Genomic DNA, 23,451 nt, shown 5'->3' with positions numbered 1-23,451 from the left:
TTCTGGGAATTGTTTCTGGGCTCTAATTGGAAGCTATATCATTTTGACTTGTCAGGGCTTGGTTGTGTTTGTGTCTGTTGGTGGTACCATTCATATCTATAAAACCTCTTGTGATTCTAAGGACCTTGCAATGCTGAAGGAGCTTGCTGAGTCAGGATCTCTGACATTACGTGGTCATTCACTGTTTGCTAACTTACGAGAAAAGAATTTCATCAATACATCCCATGGAGGAGAATTTATTCTACCATTTGTTCAGCAATACCAAAGCTCTTTAGAAACTAGCTATAATTACTGCCCTGTGGTGAAGACAAACATAATCATCCTTGTTTTAAAAAGTGAGGAAAATAGGATCAAAATTCTGTCCCAATGTCACACGGATTTAATGAAAGCAGCTTCCAGAAACCCACAGTTCACTAAGGCTGCAAACAGTGCCAGGCCTTGGCAGAATGGAGCAGCAGCTCCATCTGAGAGGGATTGCCCAATACTTCTGCTTCTGAACCTCAGTAGAATATAACCTTCTATCCAATGAAAAAGTATTTGATGAAAGTTTATGCAGAGCACTAAGGAGTTGGTCTCCCTGGACAATAGACATGAGTACTATGTTATACAGCTGTCTCAATAACACAGGGTCCAGGTCCACCCGTGGATGAGAAACTGCAATGCATAATGCTGCTGGACACTGGCATCTAATCTTCTGCCCTCTCTGCCATGATATTTCCCCTTGGGCTTTGGGAACACAATTATTTTATTTTCAAAATCTGATAGCAAAAAATTTTTTAATATTTGGTCCCCAAGGTACTTGCATAAGAAAAGAGGGTTTTTTTGTTTGTTTGGTTTGTTGTTTTGCTTTGGGGTTTTTGTTTTGGGGAGGCGGGGAAGTTTTTGTGTGTGCACCTACCAAGAAAGATATTTTTGAAAAAAGATTGTGAGAAAGTCGGTCCTTCTAAAACTTTTAAAATCACTCTAAAAGTCTAAATTCATGAAAGTAATCTTGTCTATCCTTTTAGTAAAGCAGAATGAGGAAAAAAAGAATAAAAGGCAAAAAATTGGCTAACTGCAATACGGCAAACTCAGGGCATGCATCAGAGAGATGAGCATGCAGATGGTCCATGAGTGATTTGAAAAAGGTTTCAAATGCTTGTACCTCAGGATATGTCATTATCTGCTAGCTATCACATGGAACTGAAGTTTGTATTAAATCACCCAGCTTCATGCCTAGCAGATAGTAAATCTTTATATAACATTCAGTGGAGCTATTATATCACAGTTTCACAGCATTCCTCCTAGCTGTTAAGCATTCTTTTTCTCTGTGTCAGATTTTTAACAGCAGTTTTCTCCCTATTTCATCAGAAGAAGGTGTTCAGCCCTTTTTTGTGGTGGAGTACTTTTAAAAAAATCTATTAATTTCTCAGCATGACTCACCGGACTGTTCTCATATACCAAATTCCCCCCCCTCCCATCATGATCTGGCTACCCACTCACTCAAACAAGATTTAATTTCTTCCAGTGGATATTAACTCTAAATCCCAAGCGCATGCTTATCCACCCTGCCTGTTATTTCAGGACGGCTCCTTGCTCTAATTAGTCAGCTGGCCGGCAAACCCCTGGTTCCGAGAGAAAATGCCAGCACAGTGCACTAAGCCCCTGCTCCAGCACTAAGCCCCGCTTCAAATGGCAGTGTCTCCAAAGGGAAGGCATGGGTGATGGAGTAGAGCAGTGTGTCTTAGCCTGACTTTTCCCCGCAGTTGATTTAGTTTGTCTGAGTTTTCGTTTACTAGGAATCTTTAACTGGCTCTGCTGTCGATAAGGCAAGAATTGTTTTCTGTTTAGAACGCAGCGGGTGGGTGGGAGAGGCGGGCGCGCGGAGCAGCTCAGGATGCGGCTGGAGCCGGGAGTTGCCAGGCAACTGCTGCCTGCAGGGACCGCGGCATCGCCCGCACCGCACCGCACCCTGCGGACCGGGCTGCGGACAGCCCGCTCCTCCGCGCCCCTCCGCGCCCCTCCGCTGCCAGGGTGATATTCCTTTTCCACTGCCTGGGAGATGTCCGGGGATGTACTCGTGCCAAAGCTGCTGTGCAGCAAGGGTGGTCCTACTGCGAACGATTTTGGTATTTAGCTCTGTTTTTGCACCTAGGGAACACTCCTGTTGCTGCTTTCTTCAGAAAGGTGTTTGCTAAAGAGCATTTATAGCTAAAGTCATGTACATTCCCAAGTTTTATGAGGTTTTCAGTAAGACTTCCCCTCTTATACCTGATATTGACCTAACATTAGGTCAATACTGAAATTATTTCAGTATTTCCTTGAAGAAAAATATAAGATCTGTTTTTTGTCAGAAGAACTGTGTGTTTATGTATCAGCATATTTCCAATACAGGAGTCTGCCTTAGGTAAAATTGAAGATGTCACCCAAGGCAGTGGTCTCTGGAATCTCCTCCACACACTCAGGCCCCTGAATGTGGTCCAAGTCCAGCTCCCCAACTGCTCATCTTCTGTGTTCTGACTTTTCTGTGTGTGGAAGGGTAGAGATGGCAAGGAAAGAGCAGATGGAAATCTGCAACTAAGAATGAGACTGCAGAGGGATTTTCTATTTCAGTGTGTTTGTTTGGGAAACCTTAAGTAGACAGCACCTGGAAACACTAGTGGCAGAGTGTTAATTTTGATGATAGACTCATCAAATAAACTGAGAGAAAACCTCTGAAGATATATTACCACAACTCTGGCATATTGATGCTGAATTCCTCAATTGCTTGAGGACCATATTCATGATGGGCTTTCACTTTTCTCCCTGCATTGGATCTGTTCTGCTTTGCATGATTTGCCAGCTGGAAATTAACACGGGGGGAACAAGACTGCCCTGGTCCCAGGTTATGTCTGAGCACATGGGCTACATCTCAAGACCAGTGGGCCAGTCTCTCAGACTGTGCTTCCAAGAGTTGAGTGCCATGCTGTCTTCCACATTCCTTTGGCAGCAGTGGGAGGGGGCATGTCCCTACAGCAAGTGTCCAGGTCCTAGCCCACACTGGGGCTGTGCTGTTACCACCAGCTGACTGGTACCTACACTGCCAGATGTGTGCAGTGGGACTTGTATGCAGGAATGCAGCTTCCTCTCCTTGTGTGTGGGGTTCTGCTGCTGTCAGGGCTCTGCTGCTAGGCAAGAGAATCTTCTTGTTCACCTGCAGCTTTGTATAAAGCTCCCTTTCACTCGTCAATCTGAATTAATAACACCACTTAAATATGAAAAGGTTTACCAATTACCTCCTGAGTTTTCAGCATTCATTTCGGTGCTAACATTTACCAAAGAAAATAAATTACAATTATAGGACTGTATATTTAAAATCTCATTTGTCATGTCTTTTCCTTCTCTCAGATCATTGTTCACTAAGTTCCTTATAGATTTAGACCACTGGGTATGCTTTGTTCAGCTGTACAATTTATATCATGTAGAGACAGGGCTTTCCTTCAGGTATTCAACAAAGCAATTAACAACCCTCTGAGTACAAACAACAGTCTTATGTGATGGATGATCACATGTGTATCTCCTCTAGTTCTGGTGCCATTCTGAATTAATTTTAATTTACACTTTCCTGGAAGGGATTTGTTTTGTATCCCTGACTTCCATGCACAGAGCTCTGTACTATCACCAGTTGTACCAGGAAGCAGAGCATCAGGGAGGTCTAATGAAATAAGAAGCTGCCCTGAACCCAATCATTCTCTTTCAGGTCACCAAGGACATCCTCTGTATAATGCTTCCTCCCCTACACAGCAGCCCTTTCCATGAAAACTCAGGGACTGGAAGTAGGTGCTGCAGGAGACTAAGTACAGTATGGCTTATCTGGGAAAAAGGGTTCTCTATCTCACTTCATTGAAAGAAAAGGCAATTTCTTACTCCTCCATGCAGTTACCTGGGACCTGGCAAAGCCCATAGGATAGATTATTTGTCCTCTACATCTTGATGACAGACAGGTCTATGGAGAACATCAAGTCTGACAAATAAGTCTCACTTATCAATCTCATAATCTGTCAGAAAATGAATCAGTTTCCAAATAGGTGGAAATCTGTGGGTTGCATGAAAAGCATTAGACTATCAGATATTGCCTCTTTTAAATGCAAATGCTTTTTCCACTCTGGTTCCAGTCAGTATTAAGGCATTCTTTGAAAGAGAAGGAATAATCTTCTTGGCAGATGCTAGTGGTATATTTGCAGTGCAGGTTTCCATGATGTAGCTCATGGTAGGTGAAGAATCCTTTGCTCACAGGGAAAGATGCTATTTTTCTGCATGACATCAATTTTCAGATTATGTCCATCATTTTCCAGATCAATTAAAAATCCAGAGCAGAGGGGAAAATTGAATAAAATTAAAAAGCTGTGGATATAAAGTCTTTGTTTAAAAAATGATTAAGAAATTTGAATAAGATCTTTCTGAGAGTGATTTTTTTCTGTGTGGTCAAAGTGTAGATTTTTACTCAACAGGTCCTGATACACAGATTTCTGGAGATTATTTTGCCCTTACCTGTTTTCCCATTCAAGGTACTCTAAGATGACACTTATTGACATGGTTTATTGGTGGACTTTGCAGTTCTGGGTTTATGGTTGAACTTGACCTGAAAGATCTTTTCCCACCTAAATCATTCTATGATTCTATGATTAGAGAACTTTCAAAGCAACACAAAGGTGTTGAAATCTCTTTCTTTCTCCTCTGAAATATCACAGCCAGGGACGTTGAATGAAAAGGTTTTCTGTGGTGTGGCTGACCTGGGGTCGTGCCAGCTGGCGGAGTTCTGAGACAGTAACAAGAAAATAGGTCACTTCCACATACTGTTTCTTTCACTTCTTAGCCCCCTAGCAGAGTGGTTTGTACTAATGCAAACCCCACAGTCATAATCTTAATAATGGATGCAAACCTCTAAAAAGTAAAGGGATAAGCAGTGTGCAATTCAGACCAGTTTTGAGAAGAAAAAAAGAAAATATGCAAATCTGTCAGGGAAAGCCCATTTCCATGAGATTTTTCTAAACTAATCCTTTGGCTCTCTAACATTCTGTCTTCTTCTGTGGCACATATTTCACCCTAGCTTTATCATGCTATGTAAAACAAAAGGTAAAAGAGGTTACATTTTAGATTGACTGTTTAATCTATCAGCATTTCCTTACAACTGTCCTGAACACAGAAAAAATTCCCTATGCACCATCTATACTTTCTTTACAACAGCCCCTAGGAATCTATTTAATGCATCATTCACTATTCACCTGCAGACCATTTCACTCCGGTTTGCTTTCTTATATACAGATTTCAAGGATGCACCAACACACTGACAAACTTTTTGTGCAATGGACAATTTCAGCCATATGTTTAAATGAGTATTTTAGAAAAGTAGGAGAAATTAGGTAGCAGATTCTGTCCAGAGAAAGGTCTGAGTTTTCCTTCTTAATGGTCCCTAGTTCACTAGTTGGATGGAACAGTTCTCAGGCTTGACCACAGGTCCATGTCCCCTGAGAGGAATTTAATCTGAACCAGTGACTCCTAAAGAGTGTTACAAAACATATATCAGCCCCACTGACTGTAATAACCAGTGCACTGTGTGCTGCTGCTTTGAAAAAAACCCAAACAAACAACTTTTCTTGCTATATGCTAGAATAAAGAATGTGAAATACCTGCTTCTCCCAAGCTCTCCAGCACTGCTAATGATTTTACTATAAATTAGACTTAAAAACCAGCAGAGCTTTACTGACATTTTCAACTATCTGCGTGGGACTGCATTCTTACTGCCCTTAGAATTATTAATGGCAAAATATTGTGGCTACCTGCATATCCTGAAAAAAAAATATTAATTTGCTTCATTTTCAATGCATGTCTGCAAATGGATTCTAAAGTCCTGAAAGAGGTATTACTCTTTTGTTATATGGAACTACTATAGTCTCTTTTTATTATGCAATTATGGAAAAAAAGTTTAAATCACCAATACCTGTAATAAAAATGAAAGCTTTGGGCTTTGTGGTTTTTTTAAAATTTATTTTCTGCTTTGATTTTTTTTTTTTCTGTATAAAAAGAGCAATAGAAAATCAAATGTGAATTTGATTTGCTTAATTTTTCTCTATGACCTCGGAAGGTCAGAGAACCAATTCAAATAACTAAATCACTAATGGCTGTCATTGAAGTATGCGCACAGGAGCATGTTCCTATTTCATGAACCACAAACAGGACTTCTCTACCTCTTAGAGGAGCTGCAGAATGAGGCAGCAGCTTCTGTCAAACGGGGAGCTGCAGAGTGCCAGAGGGTGAAGGCTGAGATTAGAGTATTTTAGGGTGAGTCACAGGACTGTATTTCATTTCATTAGCTCAGCACTGACATGACAAGACTGAGGACAGTTGCTCAATGGGTTCATTGATACCGGAACATATGGAAGACTCTGTCTGTCACAATCTTATTAGTGGGAGGATTTTGCTGTCCTTTGGACAGCTTTGGATGGACTTTAGAAAGCAAAGAGGATACAGCTGTTAAGCCTCACCTTTCACCTTGGCTAGGGAAGTTTCTGAGAGCGCAGATGGTGCTCAGTTTCAAGCAATGAATCACTGTCACAAAGTCTGGGTTACCTAAGGCCGTGTGATGGGCTGGTCCTGGCTGAGTGCCATGTGGCCACCAAGCTGTTCTATCACTCTCCTTCCTCAGCAGGAAAGAGAGGGAGAAAATAAGATGGAAAAAAACCCCCATGTGTAATGATAAAGGCAATTTAACACCAGTGCACTGAAATGTGTTTGATTAATCTAAATGAACCCAAAGGGATAGGAACCAGCCACATGATTTTGGTCTGGGCTTTCAAAATAAAATTATAAAATAGATTTACTATTATTACATTGCCACTACACATGGAAAATGTTTTTGTCTTCCAATTCACTGAAAAGAATATTTAAATCAACCATCTTTTCATGTTCAGATAGATCTTTTTATTAATCACTGCTGTTTCAAAGCAATAAACTCACAATAAATCAAGCTTCTGAATTTCTTGATGACGATGTGGTGATGTTAATTTTTTCTGAAAAGCTTAATTTACTTCTATTAACTGTCTTTCCTTTTCAACCTATACACTTAATAATATCAGTTTTTGTAATGTTCATACATGTTATATGCACACACAGCCTTTTGTTTCCAAAGTTTGCCCTGAAGCTACCAAAAACCTTGGCCTCACAGCACATCTGAAACTACAACAAAGGCCTGAAACAAAGTGCAGGAAATCAAAGAGCTGGATTTTCAAAGCTCCTTTTGATAATCTAAGTGGAGACAATTCACCTAATTACTTTTCTCTATGTTTTAAACTCTATTAATTGTTTTCCACCACATCTGCTCTCTAGTGTCACATAGATTACTCTTAACAGGAAGCAGTAGCAGAAGATAAAAGGAAGAAAAAACCCAAATGAACATGCTATGATCTTTACAAGTAGCTACATTTGCAAGCAAAACCACAGTGTATGAAATCACATGACCAGAAGATTTCTTTTGTACTCTCTATTTCCAGTTATATTATATACATTTTAATGCATTAAATAAACTGTGTGCAGTGGGCCAGCACTTGACCAATGTTCCACTTAGATGTCATTTAAGCTCTGGCCACCTCTGTTCTCTCCTAAAGCCTTTTGTGCAAGAGTTAATCCAGCTCAAGAGGAAATATTTAACCTCATTACGAGGAGGAAAATAATGACAAAGTAAGATTTTGAATAAGAATGGACCAAAATCTGACTAAGTAGTTTCAAAGTGGTTTTAATACCTTTTGTGCAGGAAAAGAAATCTTTAATTTGCCATGGGAATAAGTTTCTTCTGCTTCTATAATGTAAAAAATCATAAGAAGTGTTTTTTGTCTAAAGCAATGAGCAAAGACTTTGATATGGCTGTGACATGGTATCAACAGAGAAATGAAAACAGGGTAGGGACAGATAAGTGCATGTAATTGTCCCTTTAAACATTTTTCGATATGTTTTCATTCTTTTTTGCCTCGTGATAATTCAAGAGATCAATCAGATAATTACGTAAATGTACAAGATGTGCTACCCGTCCAAGGAAAAGGTTAGTGCCATCATAGGCCGTGTAAATCTTCTTTTATGAAAAGGAACACAAATGAAATGATCACCTAAGTCGAGGTTTTATAAAATATTGACTAGGATTATGTTTCCTGTGGGAGTAATTTGACTTTAATCCCTCATTTGAGATTCTATTCCTATGTACATTAGATGATCAATCAAGAGATGTCATTGAACAGCAGGTGGGAATAGGTCAAAACTGCAATATGCTTACCTTAAAAATTATTGAATATTTGTTTTATAGAGTTGCAAATAATGGCATAGATCCTTATGTTTTGATGGTGTTCCTCATAGCTCCAGCTGTGTGGGAAATGGAGAATGTGTTGCTCCCAAGGAATGGAAAATTGATTCCAGACAATACTTGTTGCCAGTATGTGATATAATTGCTACTACTTAATTTCTTTAAAAATAGATCAGAATTTTAATTTATTAAACCTATTTTTAAGAGATCAGAACATTTTTTATTTATTGAAAATCCAGGACTTTTTTCTTTTTCTTTTTTTTTTTTTTTTTTTTTTGTAAGTGATATGACTCCCTCCCATTTAGGTCCCAAATCTACTCATAGAGTTGACTTTCATTGGTGTTGCATGTCTATGTTGCTGAATGCAAAATATTTTCTGACATTTTATTTGCTGGTAAGTGTAAATAAATATGTAAATAAAAGATAAAACTCTCATGGTTATGGAGTTATGCAATTTAATGTGAAATGAAAGGATTAATCTTTACCTTTTCTGTCTCTTTTTAGAGAGAAGAAGGGTTTCAAGAAACCCAAAAGAAAACAAAAGTCAATGCAGAATAGGGAAGGTGAGGTAAGGGGTAAATAAGTTCAAACAAAACCAACTTCATCAGCAGTTTCTGAGACCTGAGTTTGGCTTTGTAATCCTGGTGGTTTCAGAAGCCCTGCAAAGGCCTGGTCCCTCTATCAGGGTACTGCAAACACACAACAGTTAAATGTGGTGGCAGCCCAGTTAATGTTTTGAGTTGCAGAGCATTTTACCCGGGAGTAGCTCTAAATGCAGGTTCAATATATAGAGTGAGAGGGAAATTTGGCTTTTGCTGGAATGCAGTCTTTGCCAATGTCCTGGGGTGACTTTATGATGCTTGTATCCCAAATTTGTCTCCCATATTGGTCCTAAACCTGGACAACATATAAGACGCAAAGTTACATATCTTAATTCACATAGACTAGTTTGACTTATGGATGAAGAACTTTTAAACCCTGAAAATTATTTCAGTGTTGAATTCTCTGCAGAACCCTCCTCAGCAAATATCCAATGAGACTTCTAAGAAAAAGTAAATCTCTGCAAAAAGTTTTTGTAAGTGTCTCATGGCCTAAACAAAGCCCAATAGATAACCAGCAACTGGAGGGTTTTAGTAGTTAGCTGACAATAAACTTTGCATGTGTGACTTCAGTGTTGTATCTCATCTTCCTATTTTGAAAAAAAAAAAGAGAAAAAAGTAGCTAATAATACTTAAAAAGCTGTTTTGAAAATTAATTGAAGTATGTATAGCAGCACTAAAACACCTTAGCATCACATATCACTGCCAAGTGCTATTGTTATTATTGTGGGATGAACAATAGCAGCAGCCAGAGACTGGACCAATCCAGGACTAAAAATATTCAGGGATAAAGACTTCCAGAAGCTTCAAAAGAAGCAGTCATCACAGCTCATGGCAGTACACCAGGAGAACTTCCCAAAGCATCTGTGCCTTTCTCAGTTAATGGCTTCACATAGGTTACTCGTTAGGCTTTCATTTGAACAAAACCAAAAATAGAGGGGTTTTTGTGAAAATTCCTTTACAAAAATAAAGTTCATTGATTTTCTTCACAAAAGCATACAAAAGAGTTCTCCTTAAATCTACCCACATTTTATTTTCACCTGTAATCATTCTGGGAATTTTCTTCACCCTGCTATCTGACATGGGTTTGTAATTATTGTCTGTCATATAGTAATTTGTACCCAAAGTTTCCCTGCATTACAAATTGCTGGATAGAAGTTTTTATGATTGACCTAAGTTTGACACAGCTGTGTAGGTGCATTGTAATCAATAAAATTCTAAATTATACGAGAATGTATTTTTTCTGACTCTAATGACAGTGAAGAGGCAAATCATGAGTGTTTATTAGAAATTAGTAGCTTAGAGAAATAGTGCTAATAACTACACTGTGCAAAAAAAATAAATTCACAGACATGCCAGAGCAGTCCTGAAAGCAGTGGCTGTGCCACATTTCATGTGAAGTTAATAACACTTGTCTCAATAACTCACTGAATTATCCATATTTCTTTCTTTTCTGAAATTATTGCTCTTTTTCACGCCATACTCCAAGACAGACAAGATATTTTCTTCCCCTTCATATGATTGAAATTTGAATTATGTTTCACTATTGCAACAGATTTAATTTTGATCCTTACATACCTACGTTTGACAAGGAGACAAGGAGAAATTTGAAATTACTTGGATTGGGTCTGCAGAGTTTTAGTACTGTGGAGACTTGGTTAAGGGTGAAAGGAGTGGATGCTTTAGTGTACTTTGTGCACACGCAAAGGCACACACAGGCTATCAGTCTGCAAATTGTATTTCAGGGATTTGTGCCTGCAGTACTGGAACACTACCAAATGGCACTTGTAACTGTAGGTACCTTCCTAAGTCACATTTGACACTTCATAGGACTTTTTACTTTTGTCAGGTTTTTAGGTGACACTGTATAAGGACATCACTTCAGGAGTAAAACACATGAACACAGTTTTAGAGCCCAACTTCTGCATAAAACCTCATTTTAATGGATGATGGCAAATTGTGGAAATCTGTTAATGTATGGTTATCTAAGGGTAGCAACGACCGGGTTTTGGAAAGCTGGAGGAACCATCAGTGGTATGTCTATTCAACCCTTCTGAGAAGTTCATTTTTCCTCAAATAAATTATGGAAGCTATACCATGCCTTCACCATGACTTTGCATTGTCCAATGCAATTGAGCAATAATTCACAAGAGGCATTCCTAATGTAAGAGAAATTCTGAACAATTAATTGTGACATGATTTACTGATACTTTTGAATAGTGAAAAAGAAAGATATGCACATTTTATTTGGCATATAAAGAAATTCTCAAGCTCCTAGAAATATCTTTCCAAGATATCTAATATCCTTCTCATATCTCCTGAACAACCTTGAGTCTCCTTTGAAAACACTCCTAAGAAAGATAATTAGATCCTCCAAACTAGTTAAAGATTTAATTCCATGTACTCTGTGTTGTAACAGTCCAATTTTTCTGTGTCTAAAAATGGAGCAAAAGGAACTTGATACTTACTACTACCTAGATACATGCAGGAAAACCCTGGCCTTACTGATGTTTTAAATATTGATCTTTTCATCTTAACAAGATGATTTGACTAGTTTGGAAACTGTGAGTACCTGTTAGCAAGGAGGTTTAATTCCAGTTTAATAGGGAGATAGAATTTCCCCAATATTTAAGGTATTAATCATATTTTTTTTTCCAGAATTACTGTATAAAACTCAAAGCTAAAAAAAGAAAATAAGAAAAACATCCCAGAGAAAATTTTATTTGGTTTTATGGAAGTGAAACTAAACTATTTTCATGACATGGTCTCCTGGAATGCACAGATAAATTCAGAGTAATGGCCTCATTGTTCTGTATTATGTTGTCCCTCCAGGTTTTGGTTGTCAGCAACAGAGTTTTAGATAAATTTCAATCATTGAGGCAAATTCTGTGCTCTCGACTCAATTTTTTTCTGAGACCTTAATTGAAAATATGTTGTTAAATAAAGTGTCTGAATGCTTCTGCTAAGACATTGAGGTAATAAAAATGCTCTAAAAATATAAATTTAGTATGCATTATGTCCCATTGGAGCCCCTTTCTGAGCCCTTTGGTCAACAAGTACATTACATCTGCCTTAGTATAAATCCTTGTTTTGAAGGAAGTTTTAAGAGCCTTGTGGATAGTCTGTCTCAGCAGGTCTGCATGGACAACCATTCCTTTAGGGCCACGCTGACTTCGCTGTCAGCTACACCTGCAATGACTGAGCGATTATTTGTGTTGGAAGGAGGATTTGGAGAACTACAGGTCTGTCAGCCTGACTTCAGTGCCAGGGAAGGACTTGGAGCAGCTTGTCCTGAGTGTGATCACACAGCACGTGCTGGGCAGGGGATCAGGCCCAGCCATCCTGGGTTTGGGAAGAGCAAGTCCTGCTTGACCAACCTGAACTTCTATTACAAGTTGCACTGTTTAGCTGGGAGAAGGAAAGTCTGGGAATGTCATCTACATGTGCTTTGTTAAAGCCCTTCTGGAGAAGCTGGCTGCTCATGGCTTGGACAGGTGAACTGCTCACTGGGTTAAAAAACTGGCTGGATGGCTGGGCCCAGAGAATGGTGGTGACTGGAGTTCAATCCACTCAGACTGGTGGCCAGCCACAGGTGGTGTTCCCCAGGGCTCATTTGGTTTAGCCTGAAAGGAGGTTGTACTGAGGAGGGGACCCTTCTCCCAGGTAACAAGTGACAGGAGAAGAGGAAACGGCCTCAGTTTTGCAGTGTGGCAGTCACTGTGGCCCTAAAGGAATGGTTGTCCATGCAGACCTGCTGAGCCAGACTATCCTCAGACTCCCAATGCACTGTGGGAAGTTTAGATTGGATATTGGAAAATATTTCTTCACTGAAAGGGTGTTCAGACCTTAGACCAGGCTACTCAGCAAAGTGGTGGAATCACCATCCCTAGAAGTGTTGAACAAACACATGGACATGGCCCTTGGGGTTACTGTTTAATGGTGAGCATGGCAGTCCTAGGTTAAGGGCTGCACTTGATGATCTTAGAGGTATTTTCCAACCTAAATGATTCTATGATTCTATGATTAAGTCAGAGATGCAGAGTTAAGGATGAGAAGGCAAACATGGCATCCACTTGAAACACATTAGTAGCAAGGAATCTGTATGCGTGGCTGAAGGCACCCTAGATCACCAAGAGGAATCGTGACATGGTGAGCAATTAAAAAAAGTGAGTGAAGTATCTCAGCAGCCGATGGAAAAATTTCTTTCAGTCCCTGTTGTACAACCCATTGGGGAAATTCCTATTCCAAGGACACTTTTTAAATGGAAATAACAGCATGGTCTTGACAGAGATTGAAGTCTCAGAGGAGGAAGTTATGGAGCAACTCAGCAACTAGGACAGCAGAATATTCATTTGAGAGGCCTGAAGTAAGTGTGAAGTAGCAGAGTTAATGAAAAGAAATTTATCCTTAAAATGGTAACTGTGTTTGAAATAGGAAAGTCACTTATTTGCTTCCTCCGATTGAAACAGGACCCAGGGAAAATCCTGCAAATTACACCTTGGCAAATTGTAATTTTGCTCAGGGGAATGCCCTGAAAAGACTAATTAAAGGGTAAGGTAAGTAAGTGTAACCTGATATAATCATGCCAATCCTGCTCCTCTAAGGAAAAGTGTGACTCAGTTATCATGCAGAGTTGTTTGAAACAGTTAATAAATTAGAGAGATAGGGGTGAATGTAATAGATCACTGGGCTGCTGGAAAAGATAAACTCTTAAAACAGGCACAAAAATTTTTTAAAATGTCCATGGGGACAATTATGATAACAAACTACCACAATAATATACGGAATATAGCATGGAACTTCCTGTGATGTCTAATATCTAAGATTGTCCTCATATTTTTTTTTCCCTTTGCCTGTTCCCAAGAGCATGGAAGCACAGACACTGAGTGTATGAGAGGCAGCACTAGGTATATATGGTGTGTAGATATATGGCATACACGTATATATATACACGGCTTATCAACAACATCTGCATGACAAACACAGTTATATAAATACACCATACATAAAATGAATATGCAGTTGTGTATATGGCAGGGTGAAAGAGAACTGTGAATACACTAGATTTTCCTAAAGGTGACGAATAATTTTCTTTGGGTTCAAGATTGTGAGACATTCTTTGTATCAATAGACAACCCACAGATATTGCAGTGTTCATGTGAAAAAGAAATCTGAATTATCCCTAAGAGCTTTTATTTTGGATGTGACCAATTGCTTAGCCAGTGCTCAAGAGTGATCTGACAAAGCTTAGAAAACGTGGCTAAATATTTATCCCTCACAGCGAAAAATGAGATTTTAAAAAATCATTAACAGCTGCATACTTTCAGAAGCAGAACTTCTGACACCCATTTTCACAAAAGAGACTTTACATCTTTTAATATTTACTAAGATATTTTATGAGCAGTGATAGATCCAAAACAAAAAAAAAAAAAATCAAACCAAACCAACCAACTAAAAAAACACCAAACCCTCCCTGAAAAAAAAAAGAATTTGTTGTCCTTCAGTTGTAAGGAATCAGATACTTAATCCTTGACAGGTCTTTGTATTCCTCAAAACCATATTTCTAGATGGCTTAAACCAGAAGCTTCTCTTTACATTAACATATCCTTCCAGTCCCAATAAGAAATACTGCTCTGCCTTTATAAACCCAGTTATTGAGTTTGTGATTGACAGAAGTTAAAGTGAAGGAAATTACTCTGGGAAGGAAGTAATTACTCCTGAGAAGGAAATTGACTGTCTGTGCAGTCAAATATCACAGGATTCCCTTGCCCTCAACCTCCCTTTAATTTCTGTGTAACCAAACAGGACAGGGTAAGGTTTTTCCTAAAAGAAACATGGGGAGTTTTGCTGGAGCTGATAAACCTTGCTCAGTGCTTGCTGTCAGTGACAGGGACAGTATCTGGCAAAGTCCTTGGCTTAGGCCAGCTCTTCTCAACAGCAACCAAGTGTTAGGTACAGCAGGCCATCTGGGCATAGCTTTGAAGGATCTCAGCAGCATGGGACTGGTAGGAATTTCACAAGGATGAAAGAAAGAAAGAAAGGAAAGAAAGAAAGAAAGAAAGAAAGGAAAGAAAGAAAGAAAGAAAGAAAGAAAGAAAGAAAGAAAGAAAGAAAGAAAGAAAGAAAGAAAGAAAGAAAGAAAGAAAGAAAGAAAGAAAGAAAGAAAGAAAGAAAGAAAGAAAGAGAAAGAAAGAAAGAAAGAAAGAAAGAAAGAAAGAAAGAAAGAAAGAAAGAAAGAAAGAAAGAAAGAAAGAAAAAGAAAGAAAGGAGGAACCATCCCCCTTGTATTGCTCCTTGTCCCATCTCCTTTTTCTTTCCTGTCACAAAGGAGCTGTCTTGTGAGAAGAGAAATCTACTGCTAAATGCAAGGACAGTGTTGCAGTGAGGATGAAGATCAGCTAATGGTAAAATGTGAGATGAAAAAGAAGAAAGAACTGTATGACCTTAAGAAGTGCAGTAGTCCAAATGGGATCAAATATAGTAGTGTGAAAGTGAAAGATCATGTACTGAGGAGGAAAGGAATTTCTGCTATAACCTGGGAGCTGGTCACCCACAAGTGACAGCGTGAAAGAAAGATGTGGGTATATGAATCAATCACAAAATGCCCCTGAGCGACCAGTGGCCATAGGAAAAGATTAATTTCGTACTTGAGAGTATCAGAAACAATGTGTCTGGCACAGAACAGTGTACTATGAATTTTGTACAAGACTCTGGTAAGGCTTTTTGTATATAATTGTAACTACTTTTTTCATGAAAAATGAGGGAAGAAGAAAGAATTTAAACTGAAGGATGGTGGCAGAATCTCAAATGGTCCAGCTTTGGTCTCTTCCAATCTATGTTTCTGAATGAAGGGGGAATGAACAGCTTTGCTCTAATAGTATGCACTATATTTTTTCCTGAATCTGTGTATAAAGCATAGAATTTAAAACAGTATTTTTACTAGATTGATTTTATATGTCTCAGGAAAGCCTTATAATGCACAAACGTAGCAGTTGAATTTCAAGCAATACAGACAAGACCAAACTCCAGATGACCTAACTTTCTCACCATGTGTTGGTACTGCTCAGACAGTGACTCATTTCCCTGGGATGGAAACAGGGGCAGTTATTAAACACCCTCTGGTTACGGGTGCATACTCTTCCTGGGGGACAGGAAGAGTACAGACTTCCTGGGACAACTTCTATTTGGAATAAATACCATTTAATTAGCTGCCACATTTCTCTTCCCATTGTGGTCTATTTTTAAATTACAACAATTCAAAGAAATCTAGACAAGAGTTAATCTCAAAATATGTACCCATAAAGACAAATCAATATTATAGCTCTTTTCAAGCTATTTAAACAAATGCCTGTTTTTAACATGATTTCAACAAATCCTGAGAAGAAGGTGATTTCATCTGTCTGACATTTAATACTCCTTTTTTTTTCCTGCTGATCTGTCAGTCCACAACCTTGAAATCATTATTACTCAGACTCTAGTAAACTCTAAGTCATTGTGGTTTCTTTTCTCTACAGGCAGCAGATAGTTGAGGTTTTTTTTAAGTTTTCAATGTTGAAGTTTATAATTAATATAATTTATATTGCAAGGCACATAATTTTAATATAGTAAGTAGAAGAAAATTTTAAATATTTTTTGTGTCCTGGAGCTTGGAGGTCTAGATTTTGGAAAACACTTGGTTGTATAACCATCTGACTAGTGGCAGAAAAGATTAACTTGTATTGACACACACTCAACAGTGAAAGGTGGATTGCTAATGAAATTATTTGGTAGAGAAGAAACTTAGAGCTCTCTACTGTTTAAGAAGGAAATCCAAACTTATGGCTTTGCAAAAAAAGCATCATGTTCACGTGATCTGAAAAAAAGTATTGCAGTCATAGTCTTCAGCATGGCTACCACCAAGGTCAGAATAAATTTATACCCTGGCTGGTGCTTTAACCCATGTTAAGCAAATGGTCATTAGGAAAGTTGATCTAGTGTTGTCATCCATGTCTCACAGTGTTTGTGGCTAATAGGGTCAAGTGTAGTCTTGGAATGATGGGGTAGTGAACCAAATTATTTTGTCTTTTTTGGTATTGGTATAGGCTTGTAGAGGTAAAGTACACAGCATGAATGTGACTGCAGAAGAAAGAAAATGATTTCTGCACCAGTACAGAGCAATAAGATCCTGTCTGATAGTGAAACTCACCCTGCAGAGCTCTAACATACATTGACAATTGCAGGCAATACAACCTTGACAGAAAATTGTGTTATTCACTCAGTGCAGATGGTACCCTAGCACGCAAAATTAAAATCAAAGAGAACTTATCTTACTCGAGAGCTTCCATTATTTTTGACTATTTGGAAGAAGAAAACCTGAAAATTTCTTATAATGTTTATTGTGGATAAAGGATAAGTTCAGAGAACTTGACATAATGGAAGATAATTCAATGGGAATTTTTATTTTCACAGTGAATCAGTGCACTCTGTATTGCCGTGTTCTTCCTAGAAAAAGATTGCTTGTTTATTTTTTCTTTTTAGTGAAAGGATTTCAGTTAAAAAATACAAAAATACATTCTGGAACTTGTGTTTAGAAAAGCCCTTGGATGGTAATATACGTACTCTGCTTTCACCTCTGTGTTCTAACATCCAGATGGTCAGGGTGATGGCTTTGAAATAGTTGCTGAATAATGCATTTGTCCGATAATACTCAGTTCAGTGTTTGCACTGACTATTCTCAACTTGTTGTGTTACTCTTATACATAACCATCCATTTCACTTCTTAGCCACGTCTGCCATATTACCCAACATGGGCCTGCTTTCTCAGAGCTTTTTAATTTTCATGTATAAAATGTTTATGAATTTGGATGCTAAAAATGTTTATGTGTAATTTACCATGCATGCTGGAGTATTTAAAATGGCTTATTGTCTCTGTCTGCACCATCTGCAGAGTAACTCACTAGACTTTTCAATTATCCTCGTGGGAAAGGATGTTTTTAAGCCTTTAGTTTGATCTAATCAATGTATTTGCCAATGCCAGATAAATTGCATATTGAAAGTAAAACCCCATAACTTAGTAAATATATTAGCTTTTAAGTACAGCTAGAAGTTAAACATTTGGATCAATGACACACTAATTAATACTGAAATTCTGTGCCCTTCTTTAGGAAGTACAATGTTAATGACATCAGCTCTGGCCCAAAGGGAATCATCCAATTCAGTCAGAATAAGTACAAAAACCTGCTGGCAGACCTTCCCTTGGATTTCAGTTGTGTGAAAGCCTCTTGTTAGCATCTTTGATTCTAAGATAAGCGACTATGCAAAATGGCATTATGTGGCTCTTCATGTTTCCCATTTTTCTCCATCTCAGATCAGTTTACACTTCAAAAGCTGATTTTCTCCTCCATTTCATCAGAGTACAGGATCTTGAGATTTCAGCTGCAAAAATGGAGTGTCCCAATGTAATGAGACTTACTAGATTCTGCAAAAATTCAATATGGAAAGCATTATTTTTCCCTAATCAGCAATACAATACAATACAAAATATTTTGAAAATATTAATATTTTCACCAAGTGATTGAAATTATGATCATTTTAATAACCAAGATATATAAGTTGTGTCTTTTTTTCCTATTTCCAAAAGAAAAGTATTCATGGTAGTTTAGCAGATCTTCTTTTAGAAACAGAAAGTGAGAATTGTAATTAAAAGAAAATTCTCTAGCACAACTGTAATATGTGTAATAACAATAAAAAATAACAGAGATTTTTATTTATTAGAGGACATAGTCACACATCCTGAAGTGGCTATTTTACTGCTATCTCTGTTAGACAGAGATTCCCTCTGCAAACAGTTGCATCAGCTACAGTGATTGCTCCCAGTCCTACTACAGAAAAAAGAAATTAGTATTTCAGGCAGCCAGACAGGTTTGGATAAACACCATATGAAAGTGTTTTGGGGCTAACTTGAGTGACTGTGCCTGAAGGACAGAGCCCATTTATAGAGACTGATGAATAACTTGGGTGGAGGAAAGTGTACAAAATCTCCAGCTGGCACAGCAAGACTCAGAAAAGGAAGTATGCCTGCAGCTACGTCACACAAACACGGGAAAAGGATGCTGGGATGGAAAGTTTCTCACTTTCACCATCGTGTACATTATATCTATGCAATGGGGTACGGAAATACAAGCAAACTTCCCTACTGTTGGTAATCATGCCTGAAGTTATGTATTAAAAGTTCTCTCAAATAAAGGAGAATTAGGTTCCCGTTTACCACCCTTCTAACAAAACAGAAGGGTTAATTTGGAGATTATAGTGAATGTTTCCAATCTTGGCTAAACTGTTTAACATGCTGAATGATAAGAAATACATTGTCTTATTTACAATTACAAAGCATATTTAGGTCATGCTCTGCATTAGGGCTAATCTCATAGAGCAGCTAATGGATAATGTGCTTCTTTTCTCTCTTTCCAATGATACCAGAAACAAAACAAAACCAAAAAACCATAAATACAGAAAAAGGATGAGGGATGAAAATGCATCCAAACAATGAAATGCAGTGTTACTAAAGTCACATTAGTAAAGTTGCAAGAAAATAAAAATGTTTTTCACATTCCTTGCAGAGTGAGCATACACAGAATATGCTTTATAAACTAGTTCATACAGATGGTACATAAACATGCTAGACTTAAAATAATTTGACATGCATATAATGTCATTGTGACTGTTTCAATTCTGACCATATCATTTCTATACATAAAATTTTCCTCTTATATAACAGGGAAAAGAAAAATTTCTTTTGCACAGCTGAACATCTGCTGCAGGGTACAAATTTTGACATATTGACAGATTTTAGTCTACAATATTCTATGGAAAAGAAAAAATAATCCTCCTGGGTATTAAATATTTCAAGCAGTAGCTTAAATATGCTGGAAGTATGTTGTAGTTATTTTCAACTCAGAGCTAGCATCCAAGGAGTTTATGTATTTCTGAAGAGGATCAGCAGGATTGATTCTTTTTATTTAGAGTTTACTTTAAGGATGCAAAAGACTGTTTTGTTTTAGAGAGATTATGTGGAAGCAGCAGCAGCAGCAGCATAACTTTAAATGGGACTCTGTCAAGGCTGGCAAACACAGAACTGAGAACAATTGTGCAAGGAACTGTGGTTCCTTGAACTTCTTCAGGGGTACAATTTGCATTCCTAGTTCCTGGGCAGAATAGTTTCCTTTTGCCTGACAGCTCTCCAGTAGGTTAAATGGATTTAGTGACAAGGGACTCTAAAAGTCTGTAATATAAATGCTGCAGGGATATTTAAATTACATAAGGCATTCAAGCCCTTTTCAAAGCCTGGAGCATCTTAAACCTATCCTAGTCCATCTTTCCTACTGAGATACCATTTCAGATAATTGGATCTCCCACTATGTGCAGAAGTCAGGTGCAGATAACACAGAGCTTCATGTATCTAGAAGTAAAAAGAGATTTTCTGTCATGCAGATGTCAAACTTGTTAAAAAAAAAGAGAAATACATAAAACCAAAAGACCATGTCTTTCCACTCACAAAGAAATCTGAAATACCTTTTCTTAAATGAAAAAAACATTTCAAGGATATTCTATGAAACTTCAGGTGCCAGGTTGCAATCACAAGGTCGTGTCAGTTTCATCAATGTTCCAAGACAGGTAAAAATAGTAGGAAGAAATGTTTTCTGTCATCACCAGCTTGCTGGGACACATTGTCTTTTCCAACTGGACCAAGTCTTAGTAATTCATGTGATCTAAAGGTTACTCAGCACCAATGTGATGCTGAAAATGTTGAGAGAAAAGGCAATGATTCTTCTGCATTAACATATGCATCCTGTAAAAGTGAAAACAAAATATATGTGAGTGGGTTGTATAGACAAAGGTCATCTAGATAGAGTAATGGCAAGGAATTATCACTCATTTTGGGAAGTGAAACTGTTGGCTTACAAATGCCACATATAAGGAAAAGGACCTTTACTTGTCACATTTAGATACCTGCACTAAACTCTTCCCTAAGTAAGTGGCAGTTTATCATTGAGGCGGTAGAGCCTGCTGGATTATGAAGTATCAAATGTTCTTGAGGTCTGTCTGAACTTGGAACATAAAATGAAAATGGCACCCGTCCTTCTCTTGCTGTATTAAGTGCAGTGAGCCCCTGAAGGCACTAATTAGCCAAATGTCACAATAAGCAGTTTTATATTTTTGCTTAAACTTGCTTAAACACTTAAGCTAAGGTATAAAAAATGGTGAAACTATCAGAGAAACTTTATTACAGAAAAATGGTGTGCTGGTTTGGTAGAGTTAATTTTCCACACAGCAGACAGCAGCTGGCATCGGGCTGTGTTATGGATTTGTGTTCAATACAGAGTTGATGTTTTTGCCTTTTGTAACACTATTTTCCTGTTTCAAACATACATTGCAACTGCTGAGGCCTGAATTTCTCCCCACATCATGTATGCATGTGAATATCACTTTGTGTGTAAATCATTCAATAAATGTATATTTGATGGGGAAAAATACAAGGAGCATTACAGTGGGCAAAAGATATTAGATTAAGAAATGAATCTTTGTAGTAGATATTCATATTAATACTATGAAATGTATTGTATATATACATGTTTATATATGGAAAAGATCCTGAAGCCAGTCTAGGTTTTCTCCATCTTTTTTGTAAAATCTTTGTAATTCATTAGAAATATATTCCATCCTTCTTCTCTTTGTGCCTCCAAGAATGCCTGTATTTTGGCCTAAGGTATTTGCTATCAGTAGCAGTACAAAAAGTACCTGATCGCAACTCATTACCTGAAGTCTTCATGGCATTTGTAAAGTTCCACAAAGTTTAAGTAGCTCTTATTTCTAAGCCACTTGATGTTCCTTTTCCACTGTATTATAAGGATTGAAAAATGAGGCTAAATTAATGTAAAAAGAATCATCAACATCTATTAAACACAAAGAAAACACTGGTTTGAGCAGTCTTTGAGTCTGGCTCTAGAACGCCATTCTAAGAGATATTGTATCATACCATTGGGCTGGTAACACATGGAAGATGTAAAACGCTCTCCAGAGACATCTAATTCTTTCTAATTTAAGGTCTTAAACTTAAGAAGCTTGAAAATTCCCATAAGCCTTGAACAACCTTTAGGTGTCTTTCAGCTTTTGAAGAAAAAGTGTTGTCTCAATGATGAAAAAAGGACTTGAAACAGATTCATTTTCTATTGTAGTCATAGATCTAATAGAGCACAGAATAGTTTTGGGTGTATGACACTTGTCATTTTAACTAGCTTTATTAGTAATGTATGCAAATATTTATAAATTAGTAAATAAAAAAGGCTGCCACAGCAAAATAAAGCAACATTATTAATGTTGTTGTTATATTTTTGTGTACCTTTTAGCATAAATATATCCTCTTCTATGCAGAGACATAACTTTCTTCTTGCTGCTCCTTATTGCTTGATCTTACAGCCTCATTGTGGGACAACAAAGATTTTAGGAGTACAGTTTGTATGAGCACAGTTTCAGAATCAGGGTTGTTTTCTGAGTTGGTTTCTTTTTCACTGCTTCACATGAATGAACAATCAATCAAATTAGAGTCTAGTTCTGAAATTTGAAAACAAAATAGTTACTGGCTCTGTAGTTGCCTTTTATTTTAAAAGACTCCAGCACAGCAGAGAGCATTTTTCACTGTTAATGCTTAGTCTTGTGGTAATTTGTTTTCTCTTTAATAAAAGAATGACTGGCAACTGAGGTTTCCTTTTCACCTCCAGTGGAACCCAATCAGAGCATTACAGGTAACGTTAACGGAGTACAATAATTTCTCATCTATTGATGACCTTTAAAGAGAATTGTAGTTATTACCTTAGAAAATTCTCTCATTTATTACCTGTCTCTTCATTGAATTTCAATACCTTTACCTAGGAGAAATATAGATGCTTCACTTCAAAACAGAAAAATAGGATTTTATTATTATAATGGCTTCAGGCAGTGAATCTAATTCAAAATTTTTCACATTATATGGGATTTTTGAAGATGATGATGGTTACTAGACCAGGCAGTTTACTTCAGAGAATAGAATGAGTTTATATCTAAGGGCTAAGTTATTTATAAAGGGTATTTTCTCAGATCTAGCAGAAGTTCATTAAACTGATTAGGTGTGCTTGCTGGATAGCAACAGAAGATTTTGTTGGTGGTGAAGTCCTTTACATTGTAAACATAAAGGTGGAAATTGAGATGTGAAAATGTTTTTGAACATACACCCTTTAAAGGAGTAAAAGTCAAGTCCATCTTGAGTGCTGCAAAATTCAGGAGCAGAATTAGTTTTGTAATTTTTCTGATCCCAGTTGCTTTCAAATGTTACCTTCTTGGTCCCAGTGCCTAGGCCAATAGGCACAGAAGTTCAGAATTCTTTCTGATATTAGAAGCAGGGAAGTTTTACATTGTAGTTGACTTATTTTTGGCATTCCTGTGCTCCAGCATTTTCTGTGGCTGAGTATTTTCCTGAGTTGTCAAACAAATATTGATGTACCTGTTCTTTAGCTTAACTCTCCCATAGTGGCA

General features: G+C 37.6%; 1 long non-coding RNA gene across 2 annotated transcripts; it reads left to right on the top strand.

Annotated features, from left to right (window-relative positions):
- Positions 1-1,965: 1,965 nt before the first annotated feature.
- LOC135302144 (uncharacterized) lies at positions 1,966-10,980 on the top strand. 2 transcript variants are annotated; one of them, XR_010363849.1, is made up of 3 exons: positions 1,966-8,437; positions 8,813-8,871; positions 10,757-10,980. It is a non-coding gene; the product is annotated as an uncharacterized LOC135302144 (long non-coding RNA). The 2 variants fall into 2 exon arrangements; XR_010363848.1 differs by having other exon boundaries at positions 8,813-8,876.
- The last annotated feature ends 12,471 nt before the right edge of the window (positions 10,981-23,451 follow it).

This window comes from Passer domesticus, chromosome 6, assembly GCF_036417665.1.
Source record: "Passer domesticus isolate bPasDom1 chromosome 6, bPasDom1.hap1, whole genome shotgun sequence".
In the NCBI taxonomy this organism is placed as follows: domain Eukaryota; kingdom Metazoa; phylum Chordata; class Aves; order Passeriformes; family Passeridae; genus Passer; species Passer domesticus.
This window is presented reverse-complemented; position numbering and strand designations above follow the sequence as displayed.